Here is a 22,252-nt window from a genome sequence, read left to right on the forward strand (position 1 = left end):
TCCTTTTCTATTTAAACAAGCTGCATATTGTGGTGCTCTTTGATGGTGCATATTTTCTATTTAAAGCTGCATATTGTGGTGCTCTTTGATAATCAGTCTACTGTATATCCTTGCTAGATTACAGCAAATATTTGGAATTTCAAAACACCAGGTAAGAGAGAAAGGGAATTGCTCTCTGAGGCTCTTATGCCACAGGTAATGACTGGAGAAGGAAAGCAAGAAGCCTGTGACCTTGCACTCCGGTGTTTACATGCTGTGGTAGAATAGGTTAGTGTTAGCAAGGGCCTGCTGCAAGGAAGCCTGCAGCAGCTGTTGCTCTGAACACCAGATTCAAAGGTCATGGGCTGCAGAGCAAAGGAGAGGGGGAGGGAGACATTAGCTATGAAGAAAGCTGATTAAATTCAGAGCAAATTAGAAATTAAAGATCATGACGTGCTATTTCCAGACTATTAAACATAGTTGTGGGGAACAATTACAGGTGCTTGAAGTTTCCATGACTACAGAGTGTTAATTAAACACATAGTAAAAAGAAAACTTTGGAGGGTTGAGATTGCAGCCTTGAAAATCCAGATCATATTTTCAAAAACTAGATGTACTTTTCCACTAAATTAATTTACTTACTTTAATATGGTGGCTGCTGTTGACATTTTATTTTTATTAAAGGCAGCCAAATCAGTACTATTCAAACATGGATATCTTGTAGTAAGTTTCCTTTGTGGAATCTATCTCACAAAAACTTGAGATCTGTTAATTTTCTGTGGAAGAGCTTATAATATCCCACACACTCTGAACTTTTATCAGGCGCTCAATTAATACATTCAGTATTGGTACTTCTTCTCTTTACTCATGTTCATGTGAATATATAGCCAGAGATTATCAGAAGGCAGACACTTTGCAGTAAGTTATTTCAGATGGATCTGATTTATGATTAAAATATGAAAAATGAGTGTATCTTTATCCCAAAATAAAGTTAATTTATTATTGTTATTTATTATTGTTCATTTGCCTCTCATTCCTATTGCATCAAAAAAGAAGTAGAAATTATCAGAAGTCTATATGCAAGTTTACAACTAGATTTACATAACAGTTACAAGATTTCTTTTTAATAACTTTTTATTCCAATACAGTTTTAAGCTGGATGTCTCACAAGAAACTTTCAGATTACTGAGAAATTACTGAGACAGGTATGTGTATTAACTAAAAAAACCAAATCACTTTTAAAATATATTTAGAAACTTTCTCCAAAGATGCATATAATTACAATGAAATTTGTATACTATCGCTACACAGTAGTATCAATTAGTGTCTTAACATTGGTGTTTTTAAACCAATTATCCTGGCAATTACCTTTCTATGCCATGTTTAATCAACTAAATTTTGTCAGTGTTTTCAGAAATAACTCCTAATAGATTGAATAAGAAATAAGAAATACACAATAGTATATTACTAACAGGGAATTTGCAGATTTACTTTATTTTTTCATGCTTGTTAAATAATAATCTAGCTGAATATATCTGATTTTTTTAATCATGTTTTCAATGGTATCTGCACCTACAACTATGTCCTCTGCCTCAGGTCTTTGATTATTTTTAACTTATAATTAACGATTGCAGTTTTGATGCTCAGGACTCAAGCAACTATTACTATTTTTTTTTCTTTTAGTCTGTCAGTTTAGGAAAATAAAGAATGTATTTTATTTTAAGTTGTGCTGGCATTTTTAGATAATTTACCTTTCCAGATTGTCCCAGCATACTGGTGTGCTAATTATAAACCTGAATATATAATTTTTCAAAGTTTTGTTTTGAAATTAACCAAGTAGTTCTTTATGAGACTAAATCTGATGACACTTCTGGGGACAGTGTATTCCAGGTACTGCTCCCTATAGACGACATACACATAGTCACACCATGTTTAGCTCTGTGTTTAGTTCTGATATTTCTCCAATACCATCTCAGCAGGCTTTATAGCCTCAGAACCTTCTGACACCAGGTTCCAACGCACACAACACATAACACGGTACTCCAAAATATAACGATACTGAGGCTAGTATTCTAAGCTATTTCAAGCCCTCTCAACAGAACAAAATTCCTCTTTGTTAGGCCACAGATCTGCTCCATGAGCTCCAGAGGAGATGTGGGATTATGCAACGTGGACATGGCCACTAGCACAACACTAAGCAGTGAGAAATGGGGTTGCAAACACAACTGCCATTGCATTTGGGGGCCAGGGATTTTTCCTTGAACTAGATAGAGTAGACACAACCTGGAAAAAAAAAAAAAAGTACTTAGGATCTTTCAGGAATAGCAAATGATTTTGGTAATTAATTGAAGCAAAGTGCAGTTTAAGGGTGTTTAAAAGGAAACAGTGTTTTCCAACAGCATGGGCTCATATCACTGCCAAAGACCTATTTTGTCAAACATGTTTAGTTTACATGTGCTTAGACTAACCTGAGAGAACATGCACTGGCACACTTCAGAATTTAAGTTTCTCATTCAAACAGTGGGAGTGTGGTGTGCCTCTCACTTGGCATGACATGTAGGTTTTCTTCCTATGGAATTAAACATACGGAGAGTCAGAAAGGACTAGCATGCATGAAACACCTCCTCCAGGCAGAGTTAGGATGCAGGCAGAATATCTACTTAGAACAACAAACCTAGTTTTAGATACAGGTTTAAAAGCTGAAAATTTAGGTATATACACTGCCAATCTGAAGCCTAAGAAATCTTGACACCCAAAAGATCTTGACAGCTGAAAGGAAGGGATGTTTTTAATTATCTCTATTGATGATTTCTATGATTTCTTGCCACGTCTTTCACCAGGACTGCTAATATTGTTCACTGTTGACTAAATCAACTTTAAAAAATTGGATTGTGGTAACTGACAACTTTTTTTTTTTTTTCCTCATGGATCTCAAGCCCTTGAATGAGTGCCAGGAATGGGGTCTGTAAGGGTATTGTGGTTGTAAGCTAAAGATTTGCCCTGAGCCACTAGGCCTGTTGAACTAAAAATTATGGGCTAAAGGAAACAAGACATACATTTATCACTAGGTTATGCTTTTGTGCACACTTGAGGCTGAGAGAGATGGGGTTGTTCAGCCCAGAGAAGAGAAGACTCTGGGAAGAACTTATAGCAGCCTTCCAGTGCCTAAAGGGGGCCTACAGGAAAGCTGGTGAGGGATTCTTTGTCGGGGAGTGGAATGACAGGAAAAGGGGTAACAGTTTAATCTTAAGGAGGGTAGATTTACATTAGACATAGGAAGAAATTCTTCACTCAGAGGGTGGTGAGGCACTGGCACAAGTTGCCCAGAGAAGCTGTGGATGCCCCATCCCTGGAGGTGTTCACGGCCAGGCTGGATGGGGCTTTGGGCAACCCGGTCTGGTGGGAGGTGTCCCTGCCCATGGCAGGGGTTTGGAACCAGGTGGTCTTTAAGGTCCCTTTCAGCCCAAACCACTCTGTGATGATTCTATGATTCTGTGTATCTAGAGAGATCACAAACAATTTAGCCAGTCTAACCAATTCTTTAGCCATCCAATAGTCCCTGATACCTAACAAATATGGAAACGCCTCATTAATGGCAGATTTCATGTCATTATTCCTCCCTCCCTCCCTCCCTCCCTCCCAGCCCCTTCCCCACTCACCCCTTCACAGCTCCTCCACCGTCATCCCCAAGCCTTGAGTAGCAAGGCCAGCGCCCTGGGCCCTGACCTAGCCAGGGCCGGGGGGAAGCATGATCAGAGAAAGTGCACGGGAGGGCCCCACTGTCACCCTCTGTCCCCAACAACGTTGTCGGTTCTCCCCTCCAGCGGGCGAGGGGCCCCACCTCAGTTAGTCTGGTTAGCCCTGCTGTGGGTCACCATGCCGTACCCTACACCAGCCCCCAAGCAGATCAGGGTGAGCAGGACAAGGGCTGAGCAGGAGTCAATCCACTGGAGGTGTAGGTCAGGTTATGGCTACCACCAAGCGCACGGTGTAAGCGTTGTGTCAGACCACCTAGGAGTTGCTTGCCCTGGTTCCTCCAGCAGAAGCCAAAACTTAAATACCTCATTAATTACAAGCCGCTAATGTATTCTTCAGATGAACACTTTACAGACCATCTCTGACTGGGAACTCTTTGCAGACAGTATTTCCAGGATTGGTTTGCTGTTACTTGCATTCTTTAAATCTGCTTTTAATGGTGCTTGTTTGTCTCCACAGTGGTGAGGGGGGAGACATTGGGGGTAAGAGAATGCATCAGGGAACAAATTGCAGTTTCCACAGGAGCAACTCCCCAGAACATCATGTCACCAGTATTTACACAGCACTCTGCCAAAAAACACAGCTCCTGGCTGGCTGTCCCCTTTCTACCCGTTTCCCAATTTCCCATTTTTTTTTTTTTTTTTAATTTTGCCAGTGCAGGCATTTTGCAGGCCATATCAGGGAGCTGAAGCAGCTGGTTAACACAGGGAAAAACAGGGCTTTTTTTTTTTTTTTTTTTTTTTTAACTGTGTCAGCCCTTTATTATCTCCCCATGCTGCCACAAAAATGCTGTTGTGAGCACAAGCTAGGTGATGGCATGAAAGCAGGTTGAACAGCCAGGGAAACACAAAACACAAAGGAGCAGGAACTGGTTTGTCACAGCCATGGCAACTTAAACGCAGCACAGTCTGGCCAAAGTCTCTGAGCCTGCCCTTGGGTATGACCGTGTCCTCGAATCTGAGACTAGCTCCAGAACGGTAAGAGTCAGCTCAGACGCTGATGTTCTGACAGCAAACCTAGCCAGTCATTTTCTTTGTAATCAACACATGCAAGAAGCTAATTGCTTCCCAACAGGATCATAATCCCTCCTATCAATACCATAGAATAGAGAAGTAGCTGAAAAAAAAAATGGTTAAAACAACAACTGAACTATGTTCCTATTTTTATTGCTTTTGACAGACACATTTTTACATTTTATTTTCTGTAAATTCTATTTCTATAAGCATGTGTAGAAAAAGTGATGTGGATGCTTTTTTGAGATGTAAAAATTGATTATATTGAAATACAGTTAATCAAAATAAACATGATATACTTAATTATTAATCTTTTCATTATCTTTCTGTTTGCAAATAGGGCCAAAAGGACTACATTAGTCCTTTCAATTTCATTACCTTGGAACTACATAGTCAGTCAGTCTTCTAATCTTCTCAGGCTTGCTACTTACCTACTTTTATGATTTTTTGAATGTTACAGCAAGAGTTAATTCAGTTTTGGCTTTATTCCATTACGAGTGTTAATGAGAGTTAGGAAGAGGTTTAGCTTTGGCCCCTTTCCATAATGGGTGTTAGTAAGAGACTAAAATTAAGTACAGATCCATATATTTAGTATTATTTATTTTTTATGTTTAGAAATAACAACATATTTGTTATTCATGCCAATCATGTCATTCACAAAGGACCACGAAGGAGCCATCTTTGATGACAAAGTGCTTAATCTAGAGTCAAACTGATTTGATTCATTTTCGTCACAGACTTCTGCATGATTTTCAGCAGGTCATTTAATCCTTCAGTTTTCTCTCTGAAAATTGGGAGTAAGACCTCCCTCATAAGGTAAAGAGAACACTTAATGTGTGTGAAGTGCTCTTTTGCTACAATGCTTTTTGCCATATAAACAGATTAACAGAAAACTAAATTTATTTTACTGCTGGATGCTACTATTATTTTGAGAAGAACTTTACATCTGTAGTCTGATTTCTAAACTTCAACGTGAAACCACAAAATTCAGAGTACTTTCTGTTGCTTTATTTTGCTAGGAATTCTCTTTATTATTGACAGGGCAAAAATTAAAGCTTCTTTGATACTAGTGATGTAATGGGATTTTCTGACGTGGAGTTACTGTCAAGAATGAATAGATATATATAAGTGTAAATGGCTGTAATAAATATAATGGTATTATGGCTTTAAGTGACTGACTCTGTTTGTGGTTAAATTTAGCTAAGAAAAAAGGTTAAGACAGCCTTCATGTCAACTTCTGTCTAATACCACTGACCAAGATGCAGTAAGTAAAACAATTCCTCCAGCCTGTGCAAAAGTGCAAATGTAATGGGAATGGTATTTCTACGCCTTTTCTCCATGTTTCCTTGTAGTTCCATGACATCTTTTACGCAGTCATTATCTTGTTGCATCAAAATTTCAGACTAATTTTCTTCCAATTCCCACAAGTTTATTATATTTAAAATTTTAGTATGGGCAAAAGGAAACATGCATTATATGCAAAGCAAAGTATTTAGGATTAGCCCAATTAACAGTCTAATTGGCCTAATTAGAGTCACTTATTATTAGTCCTGTTACAATTATACTCATAATTTTATCAAATTCCATTAAGATGAGACACCAAAACTTTTTCAACCTACCATTTTCTGTCACTATCTGGATAGCTAAGTGAGTGGCTTACTCTGGCTTGCATACAGCAAGTTATCAGTATCCCGAGTCCTTGTTGGCATGGTAAATCTGTTTGCACAGTCCAAAAAACTCCGATTCTGTTCCCCAATTCATCACCATTGTTGTTAGGGGGAGGAGAGGAGAGTGGGTTCACTGTAGCAGGAACTCTGCCTGCCTGCTGGTCCCCTCCTATTACCAGCTCGCAAGGCAGTAGGGCGTGATGTATTTCTTACGGAGCCTCTGCTGGCTGCCTAAGCCTCAGTGCTGCTGGTATTTGAGGTGTCTCACCCTGGCGCCTTTCCTTCAGGCCTTGCAGGGAGTTGCTCCACCAGTCTATCTCCTGCTCACACACCCTGATAGCCCTCAACCTCTCCACCTCCTCCTTGAGCTCTGCCACCAGGCTGACCAGGTCATTCACCTGCTCACACCTCACACACACGGTGCCTCTGCCACCCTCAGATGGCAGCAACAGGCTCAGGTACTCCCTGCAACCAGAGACCTGAGCTGCTGCGTTTTTGAGCTGGCAGTCAGCCTGGGTCACCACAGACTTTCTAGAAAGAGCTTTCTGCTTAGTGCAGACCATGGCTGGTTTAGCTCCAGGTAGACAGCCGGTAGATGAGCTGCTCTCCTGAGCGGAAAGCGACGTTCAGCCCTGTCTGAGTGCGAACAGCTGCACCCCACCCTAACTGACACACCTCGCCCTGTTTGCCCGTCCTGGTCGCTGCGCTCCCTAGGGGCTGCCTCTGAACGGCCGGGGAGGGGGCGCTTCTGGCTCCGCCTACGGCTCGTCAGCCTCCCTCGTGAGGGCTGCCAGGTCGTGGCGGCTCCCTCGGCTGGCTCGAGTGGCCTCAATGCCAGAAGAAAAGGCCTGCCCGCCCTGATCCCCCACTCCGCTGCAGCACACGTCTGCCCCGGAGCCGATCGCCTCAGCGATTCCACCCAAGGATATCCCAACACCTCTAAACTCCTGCCTTGGATTTGGAGGCTGTTAGCCAGGCCAACCTTCAGCAAAGAGTAGGAATGTGATTATGCACCTGATTTCCCTGTAGCTTCCACAGTCATGTCATCTAGGATTGTAGCAATTTAGAGAAGACCACGGGGATGAAGCATATATGTAGACAACAAACACTAGAGTCATCATTTTCTGCTACAGCTAAGGACTGCACTTTCAGAGCTTATATATTTTCATGCAGAGAGTAGGGCTGTGGAGGAAGTATCAGCAGGAGCACAGTAGGACATGGATGACCTTTATGTGCTAAGGGTCCTACTGAACTTGGGGGTCTGGTGGAACGGCCAGGAAAGGATAAAGAAAGCATGAGAGATCCTCAGAAACAAACCAGAGGATTTGAATTTGTGTGAAACAGCTTTCAGATGGTAACTTAATTCACAGTTGCTAAGGGTTGCAACACTCTATGTGATAAAAACACACAACGAGGAATATCAGGATTTTTAGGTGCTGTTTGGCAGAATGGCTTAGGAGGGCAGGGATGGGATGGCTAACCACACAAGCTGGTGATGTGAACACTGAAAAAGCCTTGCAGTTGGTAGCCTTGGCTCTGCACTTCTATAGATACTGCCTGAGTTTTAATCCCAGTTCTGTTTCCAGTAGTTGTGTGTGATTTCACAAGTAGTTTATTTGAAACAAAGAGAAGTTGAGGGTTGCTGGGCTCCAGGATGGGGATAGTAGACTTTGATTACAGAATTCTGTACTACGAAGATATATTCAAATCACTTAGTAAAAGACATAAAATTAGAAACTATAAAATCCTGGATTTCACTCCAATGTAGTGTTTTTTTCTTTTTTTTTTTTCCTTTCAGTACTAAGTACATGATATACGTTTCCACCTGCACTTCTCTTTAGTATATGAAGATTCATCAAGGGATGCTGCCAGGAATAATATGCCTGCCAAATGTGAGTTACATATCAGATGTGTGACACTTGGCAAATCTGAGGAATTGTCAACATAAACCTTTTGGCCTTTTCTCTTGCATTACAGTTGTTAAATGACTACGTTTTTATCGTTCTTGTGTGGGTGGACTACTGCCTTAAATTGAACTGGAGAAGAAGAATTTGAGGCAGTGCTAACTGGCTAGTACGTTCAGTGAGTTTCGAGGGAGGGAAACACAATGACACATGGGACTGCAGCTAGGAGGTCAGGGTATCTTTTGGCACAGAGGAGAGCAGCACAGTTTTTATTCAAAGACAAAAAAACAGATTTTGGTGATGGGAAGGAATCAAGCAAAGGGTGCTGGAAGAAACAAAGAGGCACATGCAGTCTTGTCCCGAGAGGTATCGTGTAATTTATACCCTTAATAAGTGTCATTCTGAGGGTGAGTAAAACTAACTGTGACTCTTTAACAGTTGCAATGTTTCTCTGCCAGCACAGAATAAAAGATTTTAAACTAGATGTCAGCAAAGGTGCTCTCAAACACTTTGTAGTAATGTCTTAGAAAAAAATGAGAAGGGTGTTTGTTGCAAAAGAGAACATGTGTCTGTGCCATTTTTAAGCAGCTAGTCTATATTTCTGTCTCATTATCTCCTCAGTCTTGCCATCTCTTCCTTTAGGCTTGCAGAGCAAAATGGGAACCATCAAGTAGGCCTCTGCTATATGCCCCAGTGCAGAAGAGAGAAAGAGAAGGAAGAATTATATTTCCCTTCTTTTACTTTCCCACAGAGCAGAACTCCAAAAAACAAATTTCTGTTGATGTGGCAGTGTCTTGCAATGGGCTCTAATTACAAAGAATTTTTTGTACAAAATTAAACAATGGATAGCTGAGTATACATGAAGCAATTGTCCAATTGTTTTACTTTTGTTTCATTTGAGCAACACTAAATGGTTTTGGAACTATAGGAATATCTGTTCTTCAAGGTGTGTTCTTACCACTTAATATGAGATCTAAAGAAAATGTGATGAGTTTGTAATGCAAAACTCCATATATCCAATAACAATTATTCAGCAACCACATCAACCTTTCTTTGTAAATTATATTAGTAATAGGCAAGATTTTTCTCTTCAGATTTCTTGGTTTGCTGCTAAAAGTAATCCAAAGTGCATAAGCTGTTAGGTAGCATAGGATAGGGAGCACTGTGCTGGCAGGATAGTGATGCTGACCTTGTCTCTCTGTCAGTCTTGATTTACTGGCAATATACTTAAAGTTGTCACAAGCAAGTGAACGGGTGTTGATACTGAAAGAAAGAGAAAGTAGCAGCTTGACCTTTTACTTAATTTCAGGGACACAATACACCTGGGTGGGTGAATAACAGATTTCAGTTAGTGGTAAATCAGAAGTTGAAAGAAAAAAAAATCCTTTAACAATTTTAATCCTTTAAAAAAGTATCATTTAACTGCTTTACAAAAAAAAAAAAAAAAAAAAAAGGCGTATTTTGAGTTGAAAGATGTATCACACATGCAGGTCCTCATATACAGAAATGAACTATGCTCTCTTTGCTGAGCAGGTCCTCCTGTGTTAATGAGGGAGATTTATAAACAGACAGCATAGCATAAATGCATGCAGGGCTGTCCTCAATTCATACTCCAGGCCTGGTAGACTCGTGCTTCTCACCTGCATAAGAGCTGAACTCTCCAACAATAGTATTACAAGAGCACACACATTAGGTGAATGTGGTAACTCAGAGCAACATAGATGCAGATAATAAGCCCTGCAGCACACAGCAGCACACAACATAGTTTTAAGAGATGTTCTAACTTGTATTTAACTGCTTTTACTTTTTGTATGCTATGTATTTTTCATTGAAATGCAACATACACATATTTCAATTTAAAATACAAAAAAAGTCAGTCTTATGGAGGAAAAACTCAACTTTTAAAAGTTTAATTCAGGATAAAGATGCATGCTGTTATTTCTGCTGTTTCTTCTGTGGTTTAATAAGTTCTGTAGATATTTCAGCTTAAATATATATATCACAATTGAAAGTATTGTTTGATGTTTCATCATCTCACAAATCTACTCTATCAGCAAGTCCATTTGTAAGTAACAAAATATAACATCTCTTCCTGACAGCAAAGCTGGAAATCAACCTTTTTCTTTTCTTTCTGAGAAAATAAAATAATAAAAGTTACGCAGGTGGACTAAACAATTTTAGGGCACTTAGAGAGCTTCAGATGTCTCACCAAGGCACAATCATCTAGAATATACTTCTGGTTAAATCCAGGGTGTAAATGGCAAATAATAAGTGCAATTCTGCACATAAACAGAGTGTATAAACAGTAGCTGGGTAACACAGACATCAACAAAAACTACTTTAAATCTGTTTGTTGAGATTGATTTAACAGTAAGATGAATTTATATTTAAAAAAAATGGATTCAGAAAAAAAAAATAAGTCTGTAGGAAACTTGGTAATAACTTCTAAGCTACACATATCACATCAATGGAATTGAAGGGAGAAGCAACTATTCCCACTGAGAACAAATCAGAGTAATTGATGGCTCTTCTGCTTTGTATTTGCAAAACTTGAGAACATTTTTTTGGTTCTATAAAACTTGAGCAGAACTTGCCGAGCCAAGAACGCACCTGTAGTGAGAAGAAGAGAGCTTTGGGGCAGAACAAAAGAAGGCCTTTCTTGACCTTTTGTGTAAAAAGGGCTGGGACAAAATGTTAACAGTACAGTCACAATTTTCCTTCAACTTATTCACCTTACACAACTTTCCCTGATCTTTGCTCTCAGCTTGTTTCTCACTTTGTAATTTCTGACTTCATTTGGCCTGTTGTAGAGACCCATTTTCATGTGTTCTTGCCCTCCTTTCATCCTCTGTCTGATAAATAGCAAGCAGAAGCCAGCTCCCTCTTCCCCACAAAAAAAAAAACAAAAAAAAAAAAAAAACAAAACAAAAAAAAAACAGAACCCAGAACAACAACAAAAGACATAAGTTGAATTTACAGGTTCAGTAACTAGGATTTTATATATATGTTATATCACATTGCTCCTAGCTAGACATATTTCTGAAGGATAGAAAATGTATCAACATAATACGGAATATAGGGACCTAGATCTCTAAACACATTGTAACAGCTTTACAACTGTTATCTTGAGACATTAGTCTGATCACTTTTAAACTGACAATTTTAATAAACTACATCAGGTTGGATCATAATGCAGTTCTTATCCATCAAGAATACTCAAACTGAAACAAGTGCTCAAAGGATTATTACTGTTGAGAGAGAAGAAAACCCACTCTGACAAAGAGATGAGAAGGGAGTAGCATAGTTTCTCATAACTCAGTCTGAAAGAAGGCTATTTCTGTGTGTTACATTTGGAAGTAAACAAATTCCTTTTACGCTGAAGGAAGGGGAAGACCAGCTTGACTATAAATGGCAAAATAATACCTATTTTTTATGTAATATAATTTCTTATCTTCATTACTGAAGACAGCCAGATCTTCAGAAAAATAACATTCTGGATGTTAGACGTCAGACCTTATAACAGCAAAGCAAGATTTTGTTGAAGCCTTCTGGTAAGACCTATTTAGTCCTGAAATATGGAGCTTAAAGACAATATATTAACTGGTTGCTTTCAGTTGCAAAGGACGATACTTATTTACCCATAAGCCTGTTTCAGTGTTTTAGGACAATTTTTTATTTGCGTAAGTGCACCAATAGACTAAGCAAGGAAGTATGGCACAACAAGAACTGCTCCCTAGAGTTGTGCAAAGTTTTGGGAATCACTGTCAGAGGCATCAAGTAAAATGATTATGAAACCACAGCTAAGAACCTCACAAAACTTTCTGTATTGAAAATAATGTGAAGTACTTTGCACTAAGGAAAGTTAAGCTCTGTGGCAGAGAAAAGAACCCCATATTCTTTTGCAAACAAGGACGTTTTCCAAAATGCTGTGTTAGAGTCACAGGAACCCTTACAAATGGAACATCTACATCACAGTGTGGGTATGTGTATAAAAAGAATATATTTCCTGGAAAAAAAATGACTGAATTAACTAACTTGATTGTGCTTAGTAGTTCCAAAGCAAAAGTTATGTTCTCATACAATCAAGTTATTTGATTTGTTTTAAAAACAAATATTTTTAAAATGTTAGTAGCTTTTTCTTTTATTTCATAAGCTCTCCTATTCTAAAAATTTGAGAAAACTAAAAGTAAAGATCACTAATGTTTTGGGAAAGATTGCTAAATAATGGAATTTCAAGAAGAGAGAAGTGCCTTTGAACACTTAGGTATGAATCATTATAAAAATATTGCTGCAAAGAGCGCATCATACAACCAAAAGGATAAAATGTAGAAATTTTTCTCCTGCATATTCTACTTTTTCTCATTATTTTTACTAGTTATTGCATACTGTTGTGATAATATGCTGTGACATATCACAATACAGAGGTACAGAATTTGTCCTGGCAGCTGCAGTGGGTGGCCATCTGCACATCATTCCTGCACTGTAATTTCTATAAACCTTTGCAAAGCCTTAGAGGAAGAGGTCTGCAGGGAGAATAATTCAGTTGAGAAATACAGGGTAAATAAAATAATTTAATTTTCTGAATATTTGGCATCAGTATTACGTTCCAGTTGTAGGAATCCAAAATTCAGTTTCACCATAACCCGTTGCAATTGGCTTCTGCTGACATAATAGATTTTGTGACTTTAACGTTGTTATCTTAATGAAAGAAGACCACAACCACTGTATATATTTTCTAATATTTATGTATACTTATTTTAATTAGATACTTTGATCCTGTCACAGAGTAGTATAGTCTACAGATTAACATTATGTTTGGTTTTAATTAGTTTTAAATTAGTGTTAATAATTTCTTTAACTGGTCCTTTTTCCTTCACAGTGCAAGATGGCACTACCATTTAAGTTTGCCTTTGGTTATGCACTAAATACTAGTTACAAAATGAGATCAATGATTATAACTTTTTTTTTTTTTTTTAATTATAAAAACATGTTCCTCAAATGTAATTATTTGAAAGCAGGGATAAAAAGTGTTTCATTTTTAGAAGTGTCTTTGAACTTCAAAGTTGTAATAAGTAATATTTTTTTTTCTGTCGTAGTTCCATAAAACCAAACAGTAATTTCGAAGTGTTGATTTCGTTTTCCTTTAGTTTTATGTAGCCCCAAGGCAGCTCTAAAGCGTTAGAAACAAAAAATAGTAAATTCTGCTTTTGTATGAAGTATACAAGCATCAAACATATATTTTAATGTTGTCTTATTTGGGGAAATCTTAATACCAGTTTTCAAAGTACAATTTCAAAACCTCCTCTTTTATCCATCTGCATGCAAGTAGACTATAGAGCACTCTTCAGAATTTTTGTATTTTGAAAAATTATCTAAGCATTGTTTAGGTTTTCAATGCAGAACATATTTGTAGACTGTATGGGTGAATTTAATCACTAACACCTGCGTTTGCCTGCATTTGCAAACTTAGGAAAACTTTTTGCTGAGGAATTAACCTGCAACAGTCACTATTTAGTGTTATCCATGGAAAACAAAACGCCATATAAATATCTGGGATTAAAATGATGGATACATCTGAAATAGAAACCAAAAGCTGTTTTCACTTCAAAATGCAGGATGAAAAGGGAATACATATTCCTGAAATAGAAAGGAAATGAAGCTACATTACTAATGAAAAATATTTCGTTCAGTATCTTACTCTAACTTTGTGTGCACTTCTTTCTGGTAAGATCTCTATAGGTAGAAGGCATACAGTCCTCTGTTGGTGAGAATACATAGGGTGGGATTCCTTAGGAACTGAAGGAATAAACTAAAGCAGTGGAAGAAATGGTGTGCTTTGTTATGAGACTGCAATGCTTTTGTTTCCTGTTGATTGCAGCCTTAAATTCCAGAGAATTACCTGTCAACAGGAAAAGCAGCAGTTACCATCTTGATTGAGTTGCTGCTGACTGTCAGAAGAAATACAGCTTCTTTCTCTGGCCTACTTTTTCCTGTTATTTTCAACAGCTGAAAATACTTTTGGGAGCTGGGAAATAAAAGGCTCATTGTTTGTGTCAGGGCACTTGCTCCCTGATGGAAGGGAGCCAGGAGGTGACCCCAGCATGGGCCAGGCAGTGCCTGCACTAGCAATGTGCCATCCCACAGCACTTGATGTATGGGAGAGCAGGGTCCTATTGATGCTGCAGCAACAGGTCTTGTTGACAGTCCAGTGGCTATCATGCGAAGCAAGATTACAAGCCAGGTCCAGGCTCAGTCCAGGAAATCCAAACAACAGTTTAAAAACAGGACAGACAGGCACAACTTTGACTTGGTTGACAGTCCCATGTGGAGTTAAAATGGGGTTCTTGGGCCCTTTAACAGGGAGGCTGCTGGTGAGGCTGGTCGTAGTAATGCCTATTAGAGCCTGCAGGGCTTATGAGAAACAAAGAAAATGCAGACAGTCCTTTCCCTATAGAAGCTGCCACCTCTACTGCAGAAGATCAGAGCTCAGTCACTGCCACCACTTCCTTAACTCTCTTCCTCCTTCCACACAAAGCAGAGGAACCAAGGGGACACAGGCAAGGAGGGAATGCTCTGACCGTTTCCTCTAACACTTCTATCAGCGTGAATCAGATTTACTGATTTTTTCCCTTTGCAAAATAAGGGGCTTAGTGTCACAAAAAGGGACCTACATATTTAAGTTTTCATTTTTGTGAGGAGCAGTCCTCACAAAAAAGAATCTTCTTAAAGTCCAACTGCACTTGTTCACCACTGACTCGCATGTTTACTAAACCGAATATTTGGATATCATTGACACACTTTGTCACCTCATTAGTCATCTTCCTTTCTAGGTCATTGTCCTGGTTCCAGTTAGGACAGAGTTAATTTTCCTCCTAGTAGCTGGTAGGGTACTATGTTTTGGATTAGGATGAGAAGAGCGCTGATAACATGCTGATGTTTTAATTGTTGCAGAGCAGTGTTTACATCATGCCAAGGACTTTTCAGCTTCTCGCTCTGTCCTGCCAGCGAGCAGGCTAGGGGTGCAGCAGGAGCTGGGAGGAGACAGACCCAGGACAGCTGACCCAAACTGGCCAAAGGGGTATTCCATACCATCTGGCGTCATGCTAAACAATATATAGGGGTGGCTGGCCGGGGTGGGGGGCCGGCTGCTCGGGGATAGGCTGGGCATCGGTCAGCGGGTGGTGAGCAGTCGCATTGTGCATCACTTGGTTCGTACACATTATTATTATTAATACTATTATCATTATCATTATTATTATTATTGTTATTATTATTTTCCTGTCTTAATAAACTGTCTTTATCTCAACTCACAGGCTTCACTTTCCCGTTTCTCTCCCCCATCCCAGAGAGGGAGGGGGGAGGGTGAGCGAACGGCTGTGTGGTGTTTAGTTGCCAGCCGGGTTAAACCACAACAGTCATTCATAAAGTGTTAAATGTAAGCATTGGTTTTAGCACAGATCTCTCTAAAACCCCTTTTGTGAACACCCTCATTATGAAAATTGACCATCTGCTCCAGCCATCCATATTTATCTCTTAAGCAATTACTTATCCATACTTATGCTTATGAAGGATCTTTCATCACATAGCTATTTCCTTAGATGACTGTTGAATAAAATTACTAAGTGCCTTTACAAAAATCACACATTATATTGAACAACCCTCCTGTGGTGGTTTTACCGTGCTAGGCAGCTGAATACCACAACCGCTCTCTCACTCCCCCTCCTTAGATGAGGAGGGGGAAGAAGTAAAGGAAAGAACAACTCACGGGTTGAGATAAGGATGATTTAATTAAAGGAAAAAAAATAATAATTATTAAGGAAAGATTATTATTAATTAAACAATTTAAATAAACAATTAACAATTTAACTAAAGGGGAAAAAAGGAAAGGGGAAAAGGGAGGGGGAAAGGGAAAACTAAACAAAACAAGTAAAGGCTATGTGGAAGTGCAGAGGAAAGAAATTACTCTCTACTTCCCACAAATGAGCGATGCTTGACCATGTCCTTGAAGCAGGGCCTCAACGCACATAGCTGGTGTTCGGGAGGAGGACAGACATTTTCACAACGAGAGCCCACCCCTCCCCTCTTCCTCCTTTTTCCACCTTTTATTGCTGAGTGTGACATCATATGATATGGAATATCCCTTTGGTTGGTTTAGGTCAGCTGCCCTGGTGATGTTTCTTTTCTCACATCTTTGCCCACCCCCAGGGGAATTAGGGAGAGTCCTGATGCTGTGCCAGCACTGCTCAGCAGCAGACACAACACTGGTGTGATACCATTGCTGTTTTAGCTATGAGTGCAGAGCACAGCACTGTATGGGCTGCTGCAGGGAAAGTTAACATCCCAGCCCGACCCAGTACACCTCCTTGTCCGCATGCTCACTGACTGAATACCCTAGTGTGACCTGCAGCTATGAGTAGGAGATTGGACTGGAGACTTCCCAGAGTCTCTTCACACAGAGTGATCCCATAACTCTATGGGACCAGTATCTGCTGCTCCTGGCCCTAGTAATATGTTTGGCATAACCAACAATATGGCAAACACCTGTGACACATTAAACAGCCTGCTCGTATACCACCCTCCCTGCTTTTTTTTTCCCACTCTCCCTGGCACCATGTTGTGGGGACACCAATTAATAAGGTTAATTCATGTTGTCAGGGCACAGATGCTGGGTGGCCGGTAAGGATGCAGGGCAACACAGGGAGCACTGTTCACAAAGCCTAAGGAGGTGCAGGCTGAGACCTTGGGCTGGAGCTGATGCTGCCAGGTGGCAAAGCCTAGGGATCCCTGTGTCCTCCAGGAACTGCATGGGTGACCCGTGGCATTTCCTTGGGTTGGGGCTGTTGTGTCACATGCTAGGTAACCAGAGTTTGGGCTGAACTGCAGAGGATTCCAGTGGTTGGAAGCTCAGTGTGATGTGGAGCTCTGGAAATCCTGTGTGGCTGCAAGCTGTGCTGAGTGCTAGGAAGCATAGGTAAAAGCTGTGCTGATTGCTTAAAGCCTTTATGTAATGTTAAGTCCTCATTCTGCCAAGGATGCTTGAAGGATTCTGCCTGTCTTCCATAGTCCCGTGTGATGCTCCACTAAAGATCTTCAATAGGTTTGTGATCCAGAGCCCCTCCATAGAATTCATATTGGCTATTCTTCAATATGTCATATTTGTATGAGAGCCTACTAGTTATATTTTTATTGAAGTTTCTGCTAATTTGCCTTGCACATACATGAGGCTTACTACTTTACGGTTTCCCAGATCTTCTCTGTGGCCCTTTAAAACAACTTCCCTGTTTTCTGTAGCCCAGTCCCCTCGTATTTAGGTGTCTCTCTACACTAAATGTGCACACCATAGCTAGAAGTTGCATACCACTGTTATTTCTGCATTAGTCCTCTGAAGTCCTTAAGGATTCTGTTAAGTATATCTGGTTCTGCTGACAGCAGCTGTTAATTTTTTCTTTCTTACATCTTTTATACACACTCTAACTTGAGACAAATTGTGGAAATGTTTTCAAGCTACAGCTAAAATTTGAATTTGCAGACTTGATTCAGTACTGATCTTTGTTGGACTATCCTATCTGTCATCTCACTCATCCTTTTTTTTTTCCTGTTGTTAACCTGTTACTTGGCATTCCATTACTTCCATGTGCTAGCTCAGAGACTATAGTTCCGAGGAAGTCTTAAACCCCCTTGTTTTCCTAAGTTATTAGTGGGCATGCTACATGTAATCCCTAGTGCCCGGGGTAAAGTTTGACATCTTATTGTCATAGAAAGCTTTTATATGAATTTCATGTTCTATCCAACAGTTTGTGATTTCAAATTTGCAAATATTACAAAAGCTGCTGTTGTCGACTGCTGTTTGCTTAAAAAGGATGGTGAATGTCTTCTGTTTCTTGCATTATAAGTCTTGGTGTTTCTGTCCAAGGAGGAACAAGCATGTATAGAGCTTGCTTGTTGCAACAATTCTTTTTGCTACTCAGAATTAACATGGTAAAGAGAAGATGATCACACTATAAATATTATTATTCAAACAATGATTTGCTGATAATACACTAGTTATCTGTAACCAAATAGTTCTGTAGAAAACATTAAAAACCAAACAAAAACCAAACAAAAAAACTTTTAACCAAGATCTGGTGTAATATGCACTGGCATCTTCAATAATTCAATGTTTTTACAGTATTTTTGGTTACATAAATTTTTGTGCCCATGTTGGTATGTCTATTAATGATCTCCTAGGTTTCATAGGTTGCTATATTTCTCTTACTGGTTGGGATTAGATTCCCTTGCATCATGTTTTATTTTGGGACAACTCATGGACTAGCAAGATTTCTTTCCATCTCAAGTAACAGTCTTCCAAAATAGAGAACACTAGATTCATGTGTATAGATCCGTGTGTATGTAGACAACTGTCTGTGGACAGGCTTTAAATTCAGTCAAGAGTAGACAACAGTGAGAAGAGAGGAGGCAATTGCCAAACCTAGATGTAGTTTAGCCTCCTCACCCAAGAGGATTTTTGTATGGGACTGAGATTTGAACTCTTGTAGTCCTTTCACTGAATACTTCTGCCATTTTCTCTGCTTTCAGCATTAAAATAAGTTTCAGAATTAAGTCATTTTTATTTTATTGTTAGCAAAGAAATGGTCCAAAACTACAAACAGAAAATCATAATGACATCCCAGAAGAAGAGGATAAGCCACATATCACTTCATATTGTTAGCACTGAAATGAAAGCAGAAATATTAACTATGAAATTAACTAAAAAAATGGATCTTGACTTTGTAGTTAGTTATAGTAGGGCAATGGTATGAGCAGAACTAATATGATTTCATCCCTTGAAAATAAGAAGATATGCAGAAATATTCCTTAGTGTGGAAAGAAAAAAAAAAAGTAAGATGAATAAAATCATGTATTACCCTTTTTGGCAAGCAGTTACTGGCTTTGATCAATGCTAAGAAACAAAATGAGCAGAAGCTATTACATTTTTATTCTCTACTTTGTTAAATTGATGAAAATACTATTTCATTTACTCTACATCTGGTACAATTATGTTTTTACAGAGCTCTAGGAGTGCTGTCAGGAGTTGACAGAAATACTTAGTCTTTGACAATTTGGTTCATGAATGTTTTGATATCGTCTTTTCAGACAAGATTTTACAGGATTTTTTTTTTTTCATGTATTTTATTTCCAGTTTCGACATGTTGTAGACAAAAGCCTGCAAAATCTGCAGGGCACTACTACAAACACCTAGCCTGAAGTGTGTGATTTGTGCCCTTCCAGAATTGAATACATAGTGGAGAGCTACTGCGTATCTTGTGGCAGAGTGCTCACCATGTAGAGTTTTCTGTTTCAGAGGAACCCATAGGCCTTACTTGTGACTGCAACATGCTAGCAACAGGAATGAATGTCTGAGCTACCTGTCTTCTTTGGGTCATTCAGGTTTACCTTGGTAGGGTATTGCAACTTAATTTCCGTGGCAGTGGATTGCCATTCCATGATTCAGTAAAATCTCAGCTGCAGCTACTGTTGTTCAAACCTCATATTTTAAATAATGGTTTGGAAATACTACCTATCTTTCTGTTGTTTCAGAATTAAACAAAAAGAAGAAAGAAAAATTCCCCAAACTCCCATAAGCACTTAATATCATCTTAGAGTCTAATATAATGGATTAGTAGAAATATTAAAGAAATGCTACCCTTGGTACTTGAATAATAGTGAAAAAAATGAAGAATCAATAATGCCAATTAAAGAGCCTATAAGTCAAAAGTCTTTCCTGGGGAACATAAATGTTAGCTTACTTTTTGGGATGTCCAAGTAAACTTAAGTGTCATTGTGATGATGCAGTTGAACAGTATTTGTATCAAGTCTCTGGTGTGGAGGTTGCTAGACAATAGGCAGGTGAAAATTTAACGCACTATTTCTACTGAATAGTATTCATTGTAAGTATTGGAAGTACTGTAAATTTGCTTCAGTCCTACAATATTGAATTACAATCACTTTTGTTTTTAATTAATGTTCTTAGCTCAAATTCCACTATCAGTTGTCCAAGAATGGTAATTGAATTTAAATTCATATTTTGAAACTGCACTAAGTGTCATAATAAAGAGCATAGACTTATTTGAATGTGGCCAAATGTGAAGTATCTTTCATATCTCTTTGCTTTGTAAGTCCCTAATCATTTTCTTGTACTTTATGTATTGTGGAACTAAAGGCATCTACAAAAATGCTAAAGTAGCAGTTTTATCGAACCAATAAATAAAAATATTTGTGCTTCTCCAAAGCATTGTTAGGTAGAGATACCGATATAGTTGGAATATCTAAGCACCTAAGTGATTTGAAATGACGAATGGCTGAAAGCATACAATTCTCATTTCAACTAACAAAGCTGTTTGATCAAAATCATTGCAGTTTTCCACTATAAAATAAAACTTTGAATAAATTAGAATTTCTATTTGAAGTGGATTTTTTATGTCTTTTAATAGGAAGTTATGAAAAATAATGATCAAGTTATATACTAGGCCTATATTATGTACCATCTATTAACAAACATCGTTTAAAAAGCAAATTCAAATATAATAAAGTCAATTTTAGAATATTTTCATGGAAAAGTTCAGGAATTTGTCTTTCCTATTTTCTAGATAACATGTGTATTAAGATTTTTGTTTTTAAATGATCACCTTTGTTCTCTAGTGTTTAAGTGCTCATTTGAATCCCTTTTAAGAGCTTTGATCAAATATGTTTTAAGCAGAGAAGATTACTGATATAAGGTGCTCCTGTAACTAATTGCTTCCACTGTTAGTAAGAAAAAATACAACCATGTGTGTTTTTCTAGCTGCACCTTCTCTGTCACTAGATCATGTTATGGATTTGCTTGCAAAGTCTGCCGGTCTTAGTAGTAGAAATGCCTCCCAAAGATTATTATTTACAAATTCTGCTTCTGGATAAAATCAGTATACTGAATGCTTTTAATTTTTCAAGTGCACAACTTTTTTTTTCTTTTTTTTTTTTTAATCCATACTTCAAGTATTCTCTTTTCTAAACTCTCTTGAGTATTTTTACATCCTTTTGAAGTCTGAATACTGAATCTGGTGACAGTACTTCCATATTCACACATCAAATGTGTAAATTGGATAAGCCTTATACCTGTTCCTTACTGTACTGTTTTAAAATTGTGGCAGGACTGCATTTATTTGCCAAGCAATATCCTTTGCCAAGCAGCATCTCCTTAAGCAACTCAGTCCAGCCTGCAGGGTGAGGCAGTTCCAAATTTCTCAGTCAGACTGTCCTCTCTTGTTGAGTTGCAGAAGCAGTCTCTGGACTGGTTAACTACTCATCATGTCTCACTTCTGTTCCCGTTCACTGTTGGCTCTTTTCTTTGTGTGCATGCTATAAAGATAAGGTATAAGGCAATGCTAGCCCTAAAGAAGTACAAGAATGAATGTCATACATGCAGCCTGATGCAACAGCATATGAACAATGAATAGTTTATGCAAAAATCTGCGTGGAAGTATAGAATATCAAGAAAAAATGATGTGCCAAAGCTCTAGGTCAGGGCCACTTTGTAAGTGGTACATGTGGCTGCAAGCTTATCAAACTGTTCTGCAGTCTACGTGGTTGGTTTTTACCTGCAAAACCTAAATGGCTTAACAACCATTTTTCCCGTGAGTTTCTCTTCCTCCCTAAGTACCGCTACTACAGACAGGAGCCAGGCTCCAAACTGGCAGACACAGGGAGGCGTGAAGGTTGGGGGAGAGTTAAATGCTCATGGCTTATTAGTTGTTCTCAGTTTCACTGAACACTACTTTTAATAGTGTGCTTTTCAGCTTTAAATAAAGCGGTCTGGACAGAAGCCTTTTTAAAATTTATGTAATATAAACAGCTTTGCCCATTTTAAACAGCCCTCCCCCAAATTTCAGGCTGTAATTCTTTTATCATAAAAACTATT

General features: G+C 38.7%; 1 long non-coding RNA gene across 2 annotated transcripts in view; it reads left to right on the plus strand.

Annotated features, from left to right (window-relative positions):
• Window positions 1-15,404: 15,404 nt before the first annotated feature.
• LOC106034861 (uncharacterized) overlaps window positions 15,405-22,252 on the plus strand; it is a 116,726-nt gene continuing 109,878 nt past the window's right edge. For both annotated transcript variants that reach the window (XR_010829476.1, XR_010829477.1), the window contains exon 1: window positions 15,405-15,527. This is a non-coding gene — a long non-coding RNA (uncharacterized lncRNA). The remainder of the gene's footprint in view (window positions 15,528-22,252) is intronic.

The sequence above is a fragment of the Anser cygnoides genome, chromosome 2, assembly GCF_040182565.1.
Source record: "Anser cygnoides isolate HZ-2024a breed goose chromosome 2, Taihu_goose_T2T_genome, whole genome shotgun sequence".
Classification (NCBI taxonomy): Eukaryota; Metazoa; Chordata; class Aves; order Anseriformes; family Anatidae; genus Anser; species Anser cygnoides.